A 17,366-nucleotide genomic window follows, 5' to 3' on the forward strand; every position below is an offset into this window, starting at 1 on the left:
GTTACTGAGTTACATTAACATATATTTATCAGAATCCAGAGTATGAACAGAGCTGATAAAGTAATGTTGTCTTGTATCTGACATAAAGTACAATACTGTTGTTATGCTCACCTCATTCTGTGTGGATGGTGAGGATTCAGGACACACAGTTACAATGGGCGGGACATAAGCAGTGGGAATGAGCGAAGCAGTGGAAGGACAACAGTGCTGGGCTTCAACCCGACTCTGTGCTGCTCTTCCCAGTTCCCAGAGGACAGATGCTGTGTGACAAAGGAGTCAACAGCTGCTCCTTACACTGGCTGTTTGTTCTGTGCCCTAAGGAGGAAGAGGAAGGGCAGGACTGAGAGGAAATATTTGGGGCTTTTATGCAGCTGTTCAAAGATATGGATGAAATCTGGAAATATGGCACCCCCTGCTGTATGAATTCAACCCTGTAGCATGACAAAGCTTCAACTATTATAGTCAGAGCTTCATTATGGTCTTCTTCACATTGTTTACCTCTTTCTTAAAGCAACACCATGATTTAGACTTGGAGAAGATGAAATTCAGGATTTATAATTTTCAGAGAATTTTAGATTATGCCTCAGAATCATGACTTCTTGAATTTTTTTTTTGTTATAGATACTTGGAAACCACTACTATAGGTTACTCCTGGTGATAATTAAAAAATGGGTCTAATAAAATATTTATATATAGCATTTTACAGATATTGATATAACACAGGAGACCTCGATTTTTGGATGATATTCTCTTTTCATTGAGTATGTATCATTGACTTCCTTTAGGGTTTTGGTTACTTGAAGCAAGCTGTAGGTTTAAGTTCCATCCATTTGCCAGCAAACTTCCCGATGTCCCTCTTTTTAAGAGCTGAATAGTACTCCACAGTGTAGATGAAACACGTTTATTCAGCATTTCTTCAATTGAGTGACACCTGAATTGCTTAAAGCTTCTGGCTGTTATGAATAAGTAGCTATGAACATAGAGGAACATGTTTCCTACCTGGATTTTTGAGGGGCACAGCTGGGTATTATGTTAGAAATGTTTCCAATTTTCTAATGAACCACCAGCTTACTTTCAAGAGTTGTTGTACCAGTTTGTAAGCCCACCAGCTATGGAGGAGTATAACCCGTTCTGTTCATCCTTACAACAATATATTTTCACTGATATTTTGATTTTGGTCATTCTTATATTTGAAAGATGCATCTCATGGTTTATGTGATTTGAGATTCACTAATGATTAAAGCTATTTAACATTTCTTTGAGTACTTCTGGGACATGACATGTTCCTTGTTGATAATATTTTTAGTTCTGTATACCATTTTAATATTTGGTTATTTTGTCCATGGAAACTAGCTTTGTGAGTCCTTCATATAATTTGGATATTAGGTCTATCAAATGTAGAGTTAGTGAAGACCATTGGCCAATCTTAGGTTTCTGCTGTTTAATATTGAGAGTGTTCTTTGCCTTACAGATGATTTTAGTTTCATGAGGTCACATTTATCACTTGTCAATCTTAGAGCCTGAGCTATTGGTATATCTTCAGGAAGCATTTACCTGGGCTGATGTTTTCTAGGCTATTTCTTTCTTTCTTTTCTATTAGATACAGTGTATCTGGTTTCATGTTTAGGTAAAAAAAAAAATCTAACCTGGTAGATTGTGTTGGAAAAATACTATTTTTTTTTCTTTTGGTGGTCAGTTGGAGATGATTCTGGGTTAGGGACACTGGCTTGAGTTCACTTCTCATCTCAGCTCTAGGATCTTACCCAGCCTTGTGCATATTGTCACAGACATTGTGCTCATGTGTCTCTTAATCGATTCTTGTGTAGACTTTCTGTTCCCCTTGGTATTGTCCAGTCATTTTGATGCTAATAAAATTTCTGTTACAACTTCTTTAGAATTCAATGAAACCTGAGAAGAGGAAATTTATAGAGATACCCTATGTAGAAATGAGTTTTTCAAGGACACTAAATTTATGAGATATATAAATTTCTCACTGATGTTAAACCTTTGAAATTTATTTTTAGTTCACTTGTTTAATATTGTCCGTATTTAAATTTTAGATGCTATCTCATTTGCCCCCAGTCCAAACCCCTCTTTCTCTCTAATTGCCTCCATGAATGTCTTATCACTCCCAATCACCCTACACCACCTCAGTGCCTTGACATTCCCCTATTCTATCCAAATAAGACTTCACTGGACCAAAGGCCTCTTCTTCCATTGATGCCAGACAATGCTATTCTCTGCTGCCTATGCACCTGGAGTCATAGGTATTTCCATCCATACTAACTGGTTGCTATTTTAGGCTCTGGGAGCTGTGTTGACTTTGGTTGGTTGACAGTTTTGTGCATTCCATGGGGTTGCGAACCCTTTCAGCTTCTTCAGTCATTTCTCTAGTGTCTTCATTGGGGTCCCTGTGTTCAGTCCAATGGTTAGCTGCAAGTATCCTTCATCCGGGTGCTTAGGTCTGAAAGAGTCTGAACCTCCAAATACAGCCATATTCAGGCTGTACCAAGGCCTTCCCATCCACATGCAGTACATGAGCAACATGGTCTTCCTATGGATTCAGAACAAGTTTTATGGCTGTTATCCCCAAAGTTGTTGACTGTATGTGTGGTGTGTTCTTTTAACTTGGCTTCCTAGTGTGGTCACAATGGTAGAGAAAGTACCTGACCTTTCAGAGACTTAAAGTATGCGTGTAAGGAGTGATATAGAGAGGGCACTTGGCTGGCAGTTGGTAAGGGAAGGAGGGAAAGGGAGAGGATTGTGGAAGGGAATAAACTTTAGGGGGGTAGTCAGTAGGTTGTGAATAAATAAAATAAAAACAAGAGAAAAGGTGATACTTCAGTGCTTTCCCCAGTGCATTTTTGCTAGGGCCCCAAAATTAAGTTTTGTTCTGTCAGTAGGATTGACCCAGTAAATCACACATTCATGTCACTTGACCTCTCTATGCTACCACCTTAACTGAAGATCTTAGTACCAGAGTTTCTTTTGGTACAGCAGGAGTCCTGTGCCATAGTTTTGGCTAGGAAATTTTTTTCACCTGCACTTAAGTAAACACTTTGATCCTTGGTAGGTCTGCATGCCCCCTGTTGGTACAGAGGTGCTTTACAAAGAGGTTTATGTCTGTGCTCACAATAAAGTGTCTGCACTGTGTCTCTTGCACTATAATATGAGGCTGTGTCCTCAGTAGTCATAAAGTTCAACTGCAGAAAGAACTGATTCTTGGTCATATCTCTAGTGATGGAGATTTGACTTTTGAGAGATGGATTGTAGTCAGTGCTACCACCAGAGCTTATGTATCCCATCCACTCCATTATTTCCTGGGGACTTCTAGATCCTGTTCCAGGTATAACCACTAATGGTGATGGAGTATCCAGTGACAGAACAGGTGAGGGACAGTGACTGAGAAGGTTTCACAAGGCAGGTCCTGATTCCTGAAGCTCCTCCTGAGACAGGATACCTACAGACAACAGAGGCGATTCTCTTACTCAAGCAGTAAACACCCCCCCCCCAAAAAAAACCCTTAGGGTAACATTTATAGAAGGGCAACACTTACCTGGAAAAACTGTTAACAGGCACAATGGATTTAATAGTACCATATTTTAGGCTGCACCCTCTTTTCTTCAGAGATCAGCATCCAATGAGAAGTATGTGAGTAGGCACAGCCTAGGAGGAGATTTAAGTTAGAGCTAGAAGAAACATTTGCATGTGGGAGCCAGCCTTGCCTCCATAATTGGAAAAGGTGCATAGGGCCTGCACTTGATTTTTGAAATAATACCAACACTGTCTCTGGGTAACTATAGTGTGAGTCTAGAGTTAGAGTGCGTGAGAACTGTAGGACTCACCGGAATCACATCTGGACATGATCCCACCTTTCCATCCTAGAACAACTTTCCCACAGACACTTTTCTGATAATATGTTTTTACACTCTGAAATCAGTTCCCAAACACAAAAGCAACCAAATTTGTTAAATAAAAATTTCTAAATCTTAAGTCACAGATCAAATTCCACAGATTAATAATGAAAAACTTTAGCACAACCTGCTAATGAATTGATAGCATATACAGTTGAAGTGGCTACTTCTGATTGTCAACTTGACTATACCTGGAATGAACAATGATCCAGAATTGGGGGGCCAACCATTGATCCTGATCTTGAGGCATGGAGGCTGTGAATCTCAGGAAACTAAGACAAGGAGATCGCTGATCTCAAGGTCATCTGGGATAAAGCAAATCCTAGATCTAGGTGTGGTGGTACACACCTTTAATCTGGGACACAAATTCAGTTGGAGACTTTCTTAAGAACACTGAGACAAGGAAGGCTGTCTTTCTTTGCCTGCCTGCCTTTTGGTACTCTTCCTTCCTGCCTTGTGGAACTTTGTCTGCCTGCCTGTGGGAGTGAGCATCTGTTAGATCCTTGAACTTCACAGCTGCTGCTGGCCATTGTTATGGAGTTGGACTACAGAATGTAAGTCATCAATAAATTCCTGGCTATATAGAGACTATACATAAGTTCTCTGACCCTAGAGATCCATGAATAATACAGAAATCAAAACCTAAGAAAAATAAAGGAACTAAAATAAACCATGAATCTATAGAATATTTCATACAAGCACAAAAGTTTAGCTTCTATATACCTTATGGATTCCTCTCAAATAGTGACCTCATAGTTAGCAACCAGTCAAGCCTACAAGGCTACAAGAAATTTTCAGTCACCCCTTGTATCTTATCAGAACTTTCTGAATTTTATGTACAGCAATAACAACAGAAATGCTGTTCTGACTCATTACTTATGGGATTTGGAACCTGAAGAAGCCAACTACTGAAGCCAAGCAGGAATCATATTGGAGTGATAAAACCCACTCACAAAATTTTCATTCCAAAATTTATCCTCCCTACAAGAAATACAGGCATGGGGAATGGATCAAAGACTGGAGGGATGGACAAGAATTAAACAACTCAAATAGAGTCCAATGCCATGGACAAACACCAATCCCTTACATTACTAATGATAATCTGTCATGCTGGGAGCCAGGAGCAACTTGTTAATTGAGAGATTCCACCCAGATGTCCTTCAGCAGAGGAATGAATACAGAAAGTGTGGTATATTTACATAATGGAGTACTACTCTGCTATTAGAAAAAAAAATGGTTTCATGAAATTTGTAGGCAAATGGACTGAACTAGAGACTATCATCCTGAGTGAGGTAACTCAGTCAAAAAACAAACAAACAACCAAAAAAAACCATATGATATGCACTTACTGATATGCAGATGCTAACTCCAGAAAGTTCCAAATAACCAAGAAACAATTCACACACGTGAAGCACAAAATGAAGAAAGGCCTAAATAGGAATGTTTCAGTCCTTCTTAGAAGGGAGAACAAAACACCCACAGTAGGAAATGCAGGGTAAAATAGAGGAACAGGGATTGTAGAAAAGATCACTCAGAAGTGTCCCACCTTGGGATTCACCTTATATGCAGACATCAAATCCAAGCACTATAGCTGATCCCAAGAAGTAATTACTAGCAGAAACTGGATGCCTCCTTGGAGACTATGTTAGAATCTGAGCATGTTTGCAGCTAACCATCAGACTGAATTCGGGGACCTAAGTGTGAAAGAAAGGACGTAAAGAGTTGAAAGGGGTTGCAAACTCATGGGAAGACAAAAACACTATCAACCAACCAAACCCTCCAATACTCCCATGAACTAAAACACTAACCTTTGTGCACACATTGAGAGACATTGATTCAATTGTATATGTAGCTGAAGATAGCAGTGCCTGGCAGCAATGGGTGATGAGGCCTATGGCCCAGGGAGGGCATGTATTCTCAGTGTAGGGGAATGGCAAGCAATGAGGTGGAGGGTGTGATAGAATAAAGTACACCTTTGTAAAGGCAAATGGAGGGGGGGTTGAGGGGATTAGAGTGGGAAAAAGGGATAACATCTCAAATGTAAATACAAAGAATCTAATAATTAAATAAGGAAGCAAAAAAGAGAGGTTCCACCCACCAGTTGACTCAGAAAGATATAAATACCCACAGCTAAACAGTGGTTGGAGCTTCAGGAGACTTATGAAAGAATAGGGTGAACAAATGCTATTTCACTGGTTTCACTGGTAAGAGGAACTCTCCAGGAAGAACACTAGAGTCAAAGAACCTGGATCCTTGGAGCTATCACATTCTGAAACCACAACCAAAAAGCATATACAGGATGGACCGAGGCCTCCCACTCAGAACCTATGTAGCTGATGTGTTATGTGGTCTTCATGTGGTTCCTGAGCAAGTATAAATATGAACAATCACCAAACAGCTGCCTGATTGTGGAACATATTTTAGTTGGGCTGCTTTGCCTGTCCTCAGTGAAAGGAGGCCCCTAACCTTATGGGGTCTTAATGTTCTAGGGTGGGGACATAGCAATGGGCAGGGGGAACCTACATTGGGAACATGAAAGGCATCCACTTCATGGTTGAGATGAGGTTTGGAACCCTGGTGAACCAAAGAGATGGTAGGCATTTCTCTAAACCCCCAGGAAACCAGGCCCCGGACACTATCCACAGCCCTCCATATATTTCTGGCCATCATTCACATAAGGGCAACACCCTAAGCTCCTCCACCTGAGAAGAAATGACCACAAGTCATGTAGGCACAAGACAGATCTTCATTGTAATGAGGTACCTGAAGCCTGGAGGCTTAGCCAATTAACTTTCGTTCAAAGACATCTTCCTGCAAAATGTATTTAATACCAGGCCCACCTGGAAAAGTGGTGTATGTTTTTTTATTCATCCACTTTCTGCAATGACAGTAATTTATTTTTCAACTGCTGTTTATTGACATTCAGGTGGCACTATAGCAACAGGCCTGGAGAAGCTGCAAAAAAAAAAAAAAAAAAAAAAAAAAAAAAAAAAGGTGCAGAGCACAGTGTCTGCAGTGACAGCAATGGAGAGCACAAGGAGGAGGAGAGGGGAAGACAAAGCTGTTGGGAATACAAGTCAGGGACAGGGCTAAGTCACCTACATGGAATCCTGGGCCCCATTCCCTCCGCCCCTACTGTTGCCTCCTGACTCCAGGCTTGGTCTGGAAATCCTCTGAACAACTTTCTTCAGGAGCACAGTCCACAGAGACGCTGCTGTCCTTCTGTGATACTCAGAGGGTTTCCACCTGTGTTCTTCCTTCACCCCTGGCATAGGTAGACCCATGAGAAACTGCTTGACTTTATTGCATGTTTCAGAGGCATTAACTTCTCCTGGGGTCCCAGCCCACCAGCGCCACATCATGGCTCAGAGTGAGCACTACAAGCATTGCTGCCCTAATGGAGAGGATAGGGGAGGGGGAGGGACAGGGGCTAGAAGAGGGGCTCCAGAGGATCCTCAAGGTACAGGCAGTACACACATGAGGTCGGTGAAGCCAGAGCCAGAGCGCCACCCGGTTAGCACAATGACAACATCTCCCTGCTTGAAGAAGCCTCGGGCCTTGCCAACATCCATGGCCAAGTTTACACGGAGGTCAACATCCTCAGCCCAGGCTTCCTGTACAGCATCCTTACACAGCACAGGGAAGATGCCGCAGTACAGATGGGCCTGGCGAGCCATCTGGAGATTGAAGGTCACAGCAATAATAGGGGCACGAGGGCGGTACCTGCCCACTTGGTGAGCACTCCTGCCAGACTTGGTGAGCATAAAAATGGTCCCACTGCAGCACTTGAAGGAAGCCTCCACAGTGCCCATGGCAGCAGATTCTGTGGGGTCACAGTAATGGGTGCCAGGTGGCAGAGTTCCTAGAATAACTACAGGTGGTAGATGGCGGCCTCTGCCTCTCTCTCAATCAGGTGCTGCATGTGAACAGCCTTCAGAGCGGATTCCCCTTTGGCTGTCTCTCCAGACAGCATGATGCAGTCTGTTCCATCTAGGACTGCATTGGCCACATCACTGCCTTCAGCAAGGATGGAGCGTGGCTTCTCGATCATGCTCTCCAGCATCTGTGTGGCACAGATGACAGGCTTCCCAGCTCGGTTGCATCCTCCTATCATCATCTTCTTAGCCAGGAAGACCTTCTCTGCGGGAATCTAAATGCCCAGGTCACCTCGAGCCACCATGATCCCATAACTTGCCAGTAAAATCTCATCAAACCTGGGAACACCTTCATGGTTCTCGATTTTACTGATGATCTTGATGTTCTTGCCCTTCTCTCCCAGGACCATCTGAACTTCGTGCACGTAGGCGGCCTTGCAGATGAAAGATGCAGACACCATGTCCACATCCTGCTCCACCCCAAACTTCAGGTCCTGGATGTCCTTTTCCGACACGGCAGGGAGGTCCCCGGCAGCTCCAGGCAGGTTCACGCCCTTCTTGCTGCCCAGGGAGCCACCATTCTCCACCCCTGTCACCAGGTAGTCAGCACCTTGCTCCTGCACATGCAGCAAGATGAGCCCGTCATCCACATAGTTCTTGCTGCCCAGCCACAGGATGTTCTCGTCACACTTCTCCGTGTAGGATGATCTTCAGAGTGGCTCCCTTCTTCAGCTCCACCTGTGCAGTGCCATTGCCCTTGTTGAGTCCAGTCCAGATCTCGGGCCCCTTCATGTCCAGAGCCACCGCAATGGGACAGTAGACGATGGGATCAGATGCAAAGCTGTCGGTGGCTGCACGGACATTCTTGATTGTCTCTGCATGAAACTCATAGGTTCCATGAGAGAGATTCAGCCGATCCACATTCATTCCAGACTTAATCATCTCCATCAGCATCTCCAGAGACCAGGAAGCAGGGCCAATGGTACAAATGATGCCAGGGTTGCGGGCTGTGACAGGTTCGGAGTCAATGTCAAGGCGGCACATGTGTTCCAGGAATGTGTCAGCCATGGCTGCATGGAGCTGCTGGGTCTGAATGAAGGCAGTCCCTGCTTCACTGTGTGGCTTCGGCATGGATTCTGAGATTTTTGGGCGTACTTCAGATCCCATTGCAATACCTAAAGTGGACATCTGTACAGTAAGGACGTTTCCCTGCTGTACAGTAAATGTCTTTAATCCATGGACTTTCTCTTATCATAGGAATCAGCGATGGGGAGCAGTGGAGAAACAATTCAAACACAAAGCTGCCCTCTAATGTCCATAGAAGACTTCTCTGTGCCCAAAATGTGGCTTCCATCCAAAACAAGCCAGCAAGCAACTGCCTGCAAGACTAGGACTCCCTATTGTGGAACCAGCCAGAACTCCTCTCTTACACTTCAGCCTCATGGTAGATCTTCAGGCACCATACTCCATATCATCCCTTCCAGGGCATCAAACAGTGTTTGGCTAAAGAGGAGACCTGAGTGCCATTGGCCCTGGTCTTTTCCCAGGCCCTGAGATCAGTGAGCCAGCACTGGCTGACCATCCCATATCTCACCCCCTGGCTCCTCACCCATGAAGCTGTGTTCTGCAGGTTCTCACAGCCCCACACCCTCCCTACAAATGTGTGGGACAAGCTGGACCAAACTTCCTGCTTACTGCCAACCCTAGAAGTAGTGCCCTGTGGTGGAGCAGACAAACGTCCCCACAATTAACCCAACAACTTCTTAGGGAGGAATGCGAAAGGGAAGCCTTGAAGTTGGGGCAGTGATAGTGATATAATGTTAATAATAAAATTATATTAATAATATAAATGTTGATAGAGTTCAAAATTTTGCACTGGAAATTCTTCCCAGATCCTGATAATTAAGACTTCTTTTTTTTCTGCCAGTAGTATTAACACCATGGATAATCCTTTGCTGACACCTGGCCTCTGTCTCCCACAAGCATGACACCAAAACAGCAATGTTTCTCCTACAGATGCTGCCTTTAAGAGAGATAGAAAGAAGAATGTGGTGTGCCTCTCAGACTCCATGCATGTTCGCCTTTACTGTATTTCCCAACAAACTCTATTATTTCACTGGTTAACAGAATTTATCTCATTCATAAAATTATATTTAGGAATATTCACTTGTCCTTCAGCTGTGTTGGAATATCTAGGACTCACTGAGCTGAATAGATGGACTCTAATGTTTCCATATAGCGCTGGTCCTTGTTAATTCTGTTCTTATGCTGCCCACTGACTAGTCATCTGACTATGAGATTTTAATGAGCATAGGTCCCATTTTCAGAGTTTATCTTTAATGGATGAACTTTTTTTCTCATGTTTTCTGTCTCTGTTCTGGTGTTCTTCCCTGTTTGGTCTGTTCTTCTAGTGGCAAGAGAGTATTCAGGTCCAGTATGGGCCTACAATGGGGTTTTGTGGTCTTAATAACCATAGGGGGTTATAATTTTGCTCTGGGGTTTTACTGTTCAGTGAGCTGAGATGCCCAGTAGGATGTTAGATACTAATGTAGATTCTAAGCTTCTGACTATTATCTGTAGAGTTTCTAGTAGTGATTTATCCTGCAGGAGAAAAGTTGCATTAGGTGAGATGTTTGGCTGGAATGTGGAGCCTCAAGGAGGGATGTCATTGAAAATTTCTAGGCATAAGTGAGTTTCAGTGAGCTCTAGTGTTATATCACCTGAAGATCAGATAATTTAACATCATCAGAGTTTCCTCCTATACAATAAAAGGCTGGTGTTATACTTTTGGGCAATTTTGTTTTGTTTTGCTTGTTTGTTTGTCTTTTAGATTTTTTTTTTTTTTTTTTTTTTTTTTTGGTTATTTTAACTGAAGTAGTTTCCCTCTGCTTTGTGTGTGCTGCATGCCCCCTGCTGGTACAGAGCTGCTCTACAAGGAGGTTTATGTCTGGGCTCACATTGAAGACTCCACACTGTGCCTCTTGCACAGTAATATGTGGCTGTGTCCTCAGTAGTCACAGAGTTCAACTGCAGGAAGAACTGGTTCTTGGATGTGTCTCTACTGATGGAGATTCGACTTTGGAATGATGGGTTGTAGTAAGTGCCACCATCATAACGTATGTGTCCCATCCACTCCATTTTATTTCCTGGATGTTGCCGGATCCAAATCCAGTAGTAGCCTCTGCTGGTGATGGAATATCCAGTTACAGAACAGGTGAGGGACAGTGACTGAGAAGGTTTCACAAGGCCAGGCCCTGACTCCTGAAGCTGCACCTGAGACAAGATACCTTCACAAAAGAGAGGGAATTTTGTTAATCATGCAGAAAAATAAAAATCCTCATGGACACATGTAAGAAATCTCAACACTCACCAGGAAGTGCTGTCAACAGGTAAACAAAACTCAACTCCCTCATCTTTTAGGCTACTCCTCCTTTTCTTTAGAGATCAGCCACCAGTGAGAGATATGTGGTCAACCCATTGCAGGAGAGATATAGTTTAGAGGTAGAAAATGCATTTGCATATGGGAGTCAAATTGGCCTTCATAATTGGGGAAGCTGTATAGAGACCGGCATTGGCTATTTAAATAAGACCATCACAGTCTTTCATCATTCATCATTCACAGTGTGAATCTGGCATTAGAGTTCAGGAAGACTGTAGGATTCATAGGAAACACATCTGGACATGATCCCAACTTCCCATTTTACACCAACTTCCCACAGACACTTTTTTCATCATGTGTTTGTAGAGACTCAATCAGTGCCAAACTTCCATTAATACTTGGGTTCCTGACTTTCATGCTTTTTTGTTTGCAAGTTCAGCCTGTTCCTAGTTTTCTTCCATTCTCCTACCTGTAATATACATTATCATGTGTCCTAAAACTTGTTATAATATTTTAACTTTTTAGCACAGAAACTCTGTTATATTTCCAGTCGATATACAGGCATGAAACATTACATTAGTGATTTTGCTCTTTGGGAAAACATCAACATATAGGTCAAGTGTAACTACAGAAGGTTAAAATAACCATTCATTATGTTACACTCTTCAACAACATCTCATTAGAATTTTGTGTAATTGTTTCTGTAATAAATGTCATTGTTTCATGGATTAGGTGAAATCTCAAACTACCTTAGTGAATTACATTTTCTTGATCAACATGTTGAAAACTTGATAATATGTTTGGTATTTATATGCTTTATGCCCTTTTATTCATTGTTAAAAAACCTGTAAAATTTTCAACATATCTGATACTTGCCTCTTGAATCCATTCATTCTGGACTTTCAAAGATGAAGGTAGAATTCTGTGGCTTGTGCAGAAAAATAAGTAAAAAACTTCCTATTTTTTCTATCTAATCTCGATCTACATAAGGTCTAGAATGAGCTTCATTCCTGATCCAGCATAGTCTTGATCTCATGGTTGTAGCTGCAGCATTTTCAATGCTATATCATCTTCCTTAGGGTCATAGCTGCATAGTAGCAGATTTAGGAACATCACAGTGACTGGTTTTTTTTTTATTGGTGTGGGATTGCTATGTTTCTAATCATAGTGTGTTCTTTTAATATGCCAGATAAGTAGATTTCAGACAATATATTTGATATTGGAATAGATATTTTCTCATGAAGCTCCTATATTTGACAGTAATTGAATCTCATTAATTCAGAGAAATATAATCTCTGGATGATTTGTCTAAGTAGAAAGAGCCTAGAACCATATATTTTATAATCTCCCTACATACACTTCCATCAATATCATGGTGTGTATGAGTTCCTACCATAGACAAATGACAGAATATTAAATTTGGTAGACATATCACTAAATATTTTTTCTATTTATTCTCACTCTGTATTAGACATAAAAACTCTTCATGTGTGATGAAGATAAATCCAATACAGTTCTTCAACTATCGATACTAGCTTCAGCATTTTCAAATCTCTGTCATCTTCTTAAGAGTAAGTGCTGCATAGAAACTGATTTAGGAACATCGCAATAACTGTGTGTGGGATAGGCTGGAATCTTCATGATCATGGGGTGCTTCATTAACCTGCCACGTCAGAAGAATTCTGACAATATATCTGATATTGAAATGTGTACTGTTTGATGAAGCTCTTGTTATTTACAAAAGTAGATTGTTCATTGCAGAAAGATAATCTCTGGGTGGTAGCTCTAGTTTAAAGATCTTGAGACAATAGATTTGATAACTCTCCTACATACACTTCAGTTCTTTATCATGCTCTGTATGAGCTCCTCCATATCAAAAGAGAAATGAACAAATAATAAAATGGTCAATGAGAAGGAGGATGAACTACAGGAGGCAGAGGACAACACGCACACAGGAAATCATGCTTTCTCACTCTGCTTTGAGTTCCTAATGAAGAGAGTCCATATCTGTGTAAACAGTGAGAGTTTTGTACATCTTATGAAACAATGAGTTTATACACTGATGAGTCATTAAATATTATAAATACATTTATCTCAAAGAACTCCTTTAATGAACGTTTTCCTAATGTCTATCTGAGACTTTTTGGAAAATGAAGACAAAGGTATATGTGTGACGACAGTAGCAGTTTTATTTATCTATGTTCAAAGAACATTCTTTATATTTGTTGTGATATTCTTGATCTCATTAGCAAAAGTAACATTTTAACAGCCTGTTTTCCCACATTCTAAAGATACACTTATATTCCCAACAACACTTGGGACCCAGCCTGCCTAAATTTCTTCTACATTTGTATTTCTTCAGTTACTCCCTGCTATGCTACTATGCCACAATGAGAATACCAGCTTAATCCCCTGACTAAAGGAGTGCAGAACCTTGGCCAACAGTGAAAGGACTGCACAAGAAGGAGGATGCATGCAGCTCCAGTATGTAATATCAACATGTCTCTCCAATATAAACCCATAGTAAGTACTGACCATCAGTCACTGAAAAAAGAAAATGTACATTCTTGTCAAGGACAACTCCCTTTCAATATATAAGTTTCTTCAGGATTAATGCATAAAGGGTGGGTATCTTCCTCTTGAACAGCTGACAATTTTCTAGCACAAATGAATTTAGTATACAATATAGATTACTGTGGAATTTAACACTAGATATACTATATTCAATCATACTATGGCCAAACTTACATTCTGAGTTATTATAACCTGGGATGTATTATTCAGCACTTTACTGAAGGTCTCATAATGCACCTATGGCTGGATTCTCCCAGGTTCTTCTGGAATTCATAGCTTGGTTTCTATTATCAGAAAAATTAATACATCCCATTCCTGCCATGTTCACTGGTTTTAAAACTGATTTTGTTTCATGACTCCTCAGGATGAGATTCTGATGCTCACAGCGGAATCACATCAGCTTTGTAAATGCTCCTCATTTTGTTATGAAAAAATGCATCCTGTATTTAAACAGTTCTATCAGAATTAAACTCACATTTATTTGAAAATTTTCAGAGTAATTTTAACGTTCACCTTCCTACTTCACTTCTCTTGTCCTGGAGCTACCTATGGACCAGTGACTCCGGCTTCTCATGAGCACCTCGTAGAGAATAATACATGTCACTGTCAATTCAAATTTCTCAGCCTGTTCATTAGTAGATTCACTAAGTTCTTAGAATATTCTATGGAGACAGAAAATCTGTCCTTCATGCACACTTCACACATTTTTCTACTTGCTTCATATTTTATATCGGTTTACCACTCTAGCTTCTTCCATTAGGTTGGCAAAGCAAGTCCAAATGAGTAGTTTCTTTTTTTTTCCCAAAACTATTAATTTATTATTTCTCAGTCAAACAATGGGAGGAGAGAGTTTTCCATTTCTTTTTCTTTTTAACAACTTTATTTAACAAAACAAAGATAAATGTACAGATTTTAAGCATTTTTTGCATAAAGTTATACAATACATTTTTGTCAGTATTTTTTCAGATTTTAAATAATTTTTACATAAAACTGTATGAATATATATTTTTAGTCAGTACTTGATTTTTTTAAAGGTTTGATTGTATGCATTGAAAACTTAATAGTTACAATGAGCATAAAGTACATGTAAAACAAAATGTAACATGGAAATAGTCAAAGTTTTCTTGTTGTATAGAGATTTTTTTTTTGTTGTTTTGTTTTGTTTTCTTTATTTCTTGGACTTCATACAGTCTGTAAGTTGTTTCTGGGGCAGTCCGAGCCTCTGGGGTTAGCATCCCACTATCAGTGACTGCATATTATGTCTGTTCTTTTCTGACTGGGTTATCTCACTCAGAATGATATTCTCTAGATGCAGCCATTTTCTTAAGAATTTGGTCAAGTCATTGTTTTTGGTGGCTGAGTAGTATTCCATTGTGTAAATGTACCAGAATTTTTGTATCCATTCATATACTGAAGGACATCTGGGTTCTTTCCAGCTTCTAGCTATTATAAATAGAGCTGCTATGAAAATTGTGGTGCATATATCTTTGTTGTGTACTAAGGTGTCTCTGAGGTATATGCCCAGAAGTGGAATAGCTGGGTCTTCAGGTAGTATTATGTCCAAATTTCTGAGGTATCGCCAGACTGTTTTCCAGAGTGGCTGTATTAGTTTGCAACCCCACCAACAGTGGAGAACTGTTCTTCTTTCTCAGCAACCTCGCCAGCATCTGTTGTCGTCTGAGATTTGGATCTTGGCCAATCTGACTGGAGTGAGGTGGAATCTCAGGGTAGTTTTGATTTGCATTTCCCTGATGGCTAAGGATGTAGAGCACTTCCTTAGATATTTCTCAGCCATTCGATATTGCTCAACTGAGAATGTTTTGTTTAGCTCTGTACCCCATTTTTAATAGGGTTATTTGATTCTCTGGTGTCTAGCTTTTTGAGTTCTTTGTTTACCTTAGATATTAGGCCTCTAACAGTTCTCCTCAACAGCCTTTATTCAGGAACACCTCAATGCTAATAGGGGAATCCAAGTGCCTACAGCACCCTACTTTTATCCTTCTCAGACTGAGGTTATGTGACTTGTCCTTTGGGGATTGGTGGAGCAGGGATCACCTTATTAGCATAATGGCTTGTGGGCATGTTTGGTGCCAGAAGCGGTTATGTACATGCACAGTAAGGTTGTTTATTTCTAACCAAGCAGGATGTCAGCGCCATTTTGGTTGAGCCACCAAGCTGATCCTTACATCTCCCTTTTTTCTTTTATTTTTTTTTCTTTTAAACTTTATTTTAAAAATCAAAAATAAAAGAAAAAAATTAAACATTTTTGCATAAAGATATACAAATACATTTTTGTCTGTGCTTGGCATTTTTTTTCCTTTTTTTATTTTTTAAGGTTTGATATTCTGCATTAAGGTCTTACTAGTTACAATGAGCAAAAAATACATGTAAAACAGGAAGTAAACCTGAATTAGCCAAGGTTTTCCTGGTGTGCAAAAAATGAGCATAATGTTTTTTTGTTTTTTTTTGGTTTTGTTTTGTTTTCTTATTTTCTTGAGATTCACACAATCTATGAGTTGTTTCTGGGGTAGTCCGAGCCTCTGGGGTTAGCAACCCACTATCAGTGACTGAATATTATGTCTGTTATTTTGTGACTGGGTTATCTCACTCAGGATGATATTTTCTAGATGCAACCATTTTCTTAAGAATTTGGTTAAGTCATTGATTCTGATGGCTGATTAGTACTCCATTGTGTACATGTACCAGAATTTTTGTATCCATTCATATACTGAAGGACATCTGGGTTCTTTCCAGCTTCTGGCTATTATAAATAGAGCTGCTATGAACATTGTGGTGCATGTATCTTTGTTGTATATTGGAGTGTCTCTGGGGTATATGACCAGAAGTGTAATAGCTGGATCTTCAGGTAGTACTATGTCCAATTTTCTGAGGAATCACCAGACTGATTTCCAGAGTGGTTGTATCAGTTAACAACCCCACCAACAGTAGAGAAGTGTTCCTCTTTCTACACAACCTTGCCAGGATCTGCTGTAATGTGAGTTTTGGATCTTGGTCAATCAGACTGGTGTGAGGTGGAATCTCAGGGTTGTTTTGTTTTGCATTTCCCTGATGGCTAAGGATGTCGAGAACTTCCTTAGATGTTTCTCAGCCATTTTATATATCTCAATTGCGAATGTTTTTGTTTAGCTCTGTACCCCAATTTTTAAATAGGGTTGTTTGATTCTCTGGTGTCTAGCTTTTTGAGTTCTTTGTATACCTTGGATATTAGAACTCTATCTGATGTGGAGTTGGTAAAGATCTTTTCTTATTATGTTGGCTGCTGTTTTGTTTTCTTGACAATGTCCTTAGACTTACAGAAACTTTGCAATCTCATTAAGTCCCATTTGTTAATCTTTGACCTTAGAGTTTGAGCCATTGGTGTTTTATTCAAAAAATTTTCTCCTGTGCCTATGTGTACTAAGGTTTTTACTACTTTCTCATCTAATAGTTTCAGTGTATCTGGTTTAATGTGGAGATCTTTGATCCACTTACACTTGAGCTTTGTACAGGGAGATAAGAAATGGTCTATTTTCATTCTTCTGCATGCTGAGCTCCAGTTTGACCAGCACCATTTGTTGAATAGGCTGTCCTTTTTCCATTGGATGTTTATGGCTCCTTTGTCAA

At 40.4% G+C, this 17,366-nt stretch overlaps 2 pseudogenes across 2 annotated transcripts in view; both read right to left on the reverse strand.

The window, feature by feature from the left end:
• LOC308437885 (protein O-mannosyl-transferase TMTC3-like) overlaps positions 1-17,366 on the reverse strand; it is a 200,731-nt pseudogene that overhangs the window by 139,343 nt on the left and 44,022 nt on the right. The window lies entirely within an intron of this gene.
• Positions 7,370-8,920, reverse strand: LOC308437903 (pyruvate kinase PKM-like; annotated as a pseudogene). The gene has a single exon. The product of its transcript is annotated as a pyruvate kinase PKM-like (transcript).

Source organism: Micromys minutus (genome assembly GCF_963924665.1).
Source record: "Micromys minutus genome assembly, chromosome: 1".
NCBI classification, from domain to species: Eukaryota; Metazoa; Chordata; class Mammalia; order Rodentia; family Muridae; genus Micromys; species Micromys minutus.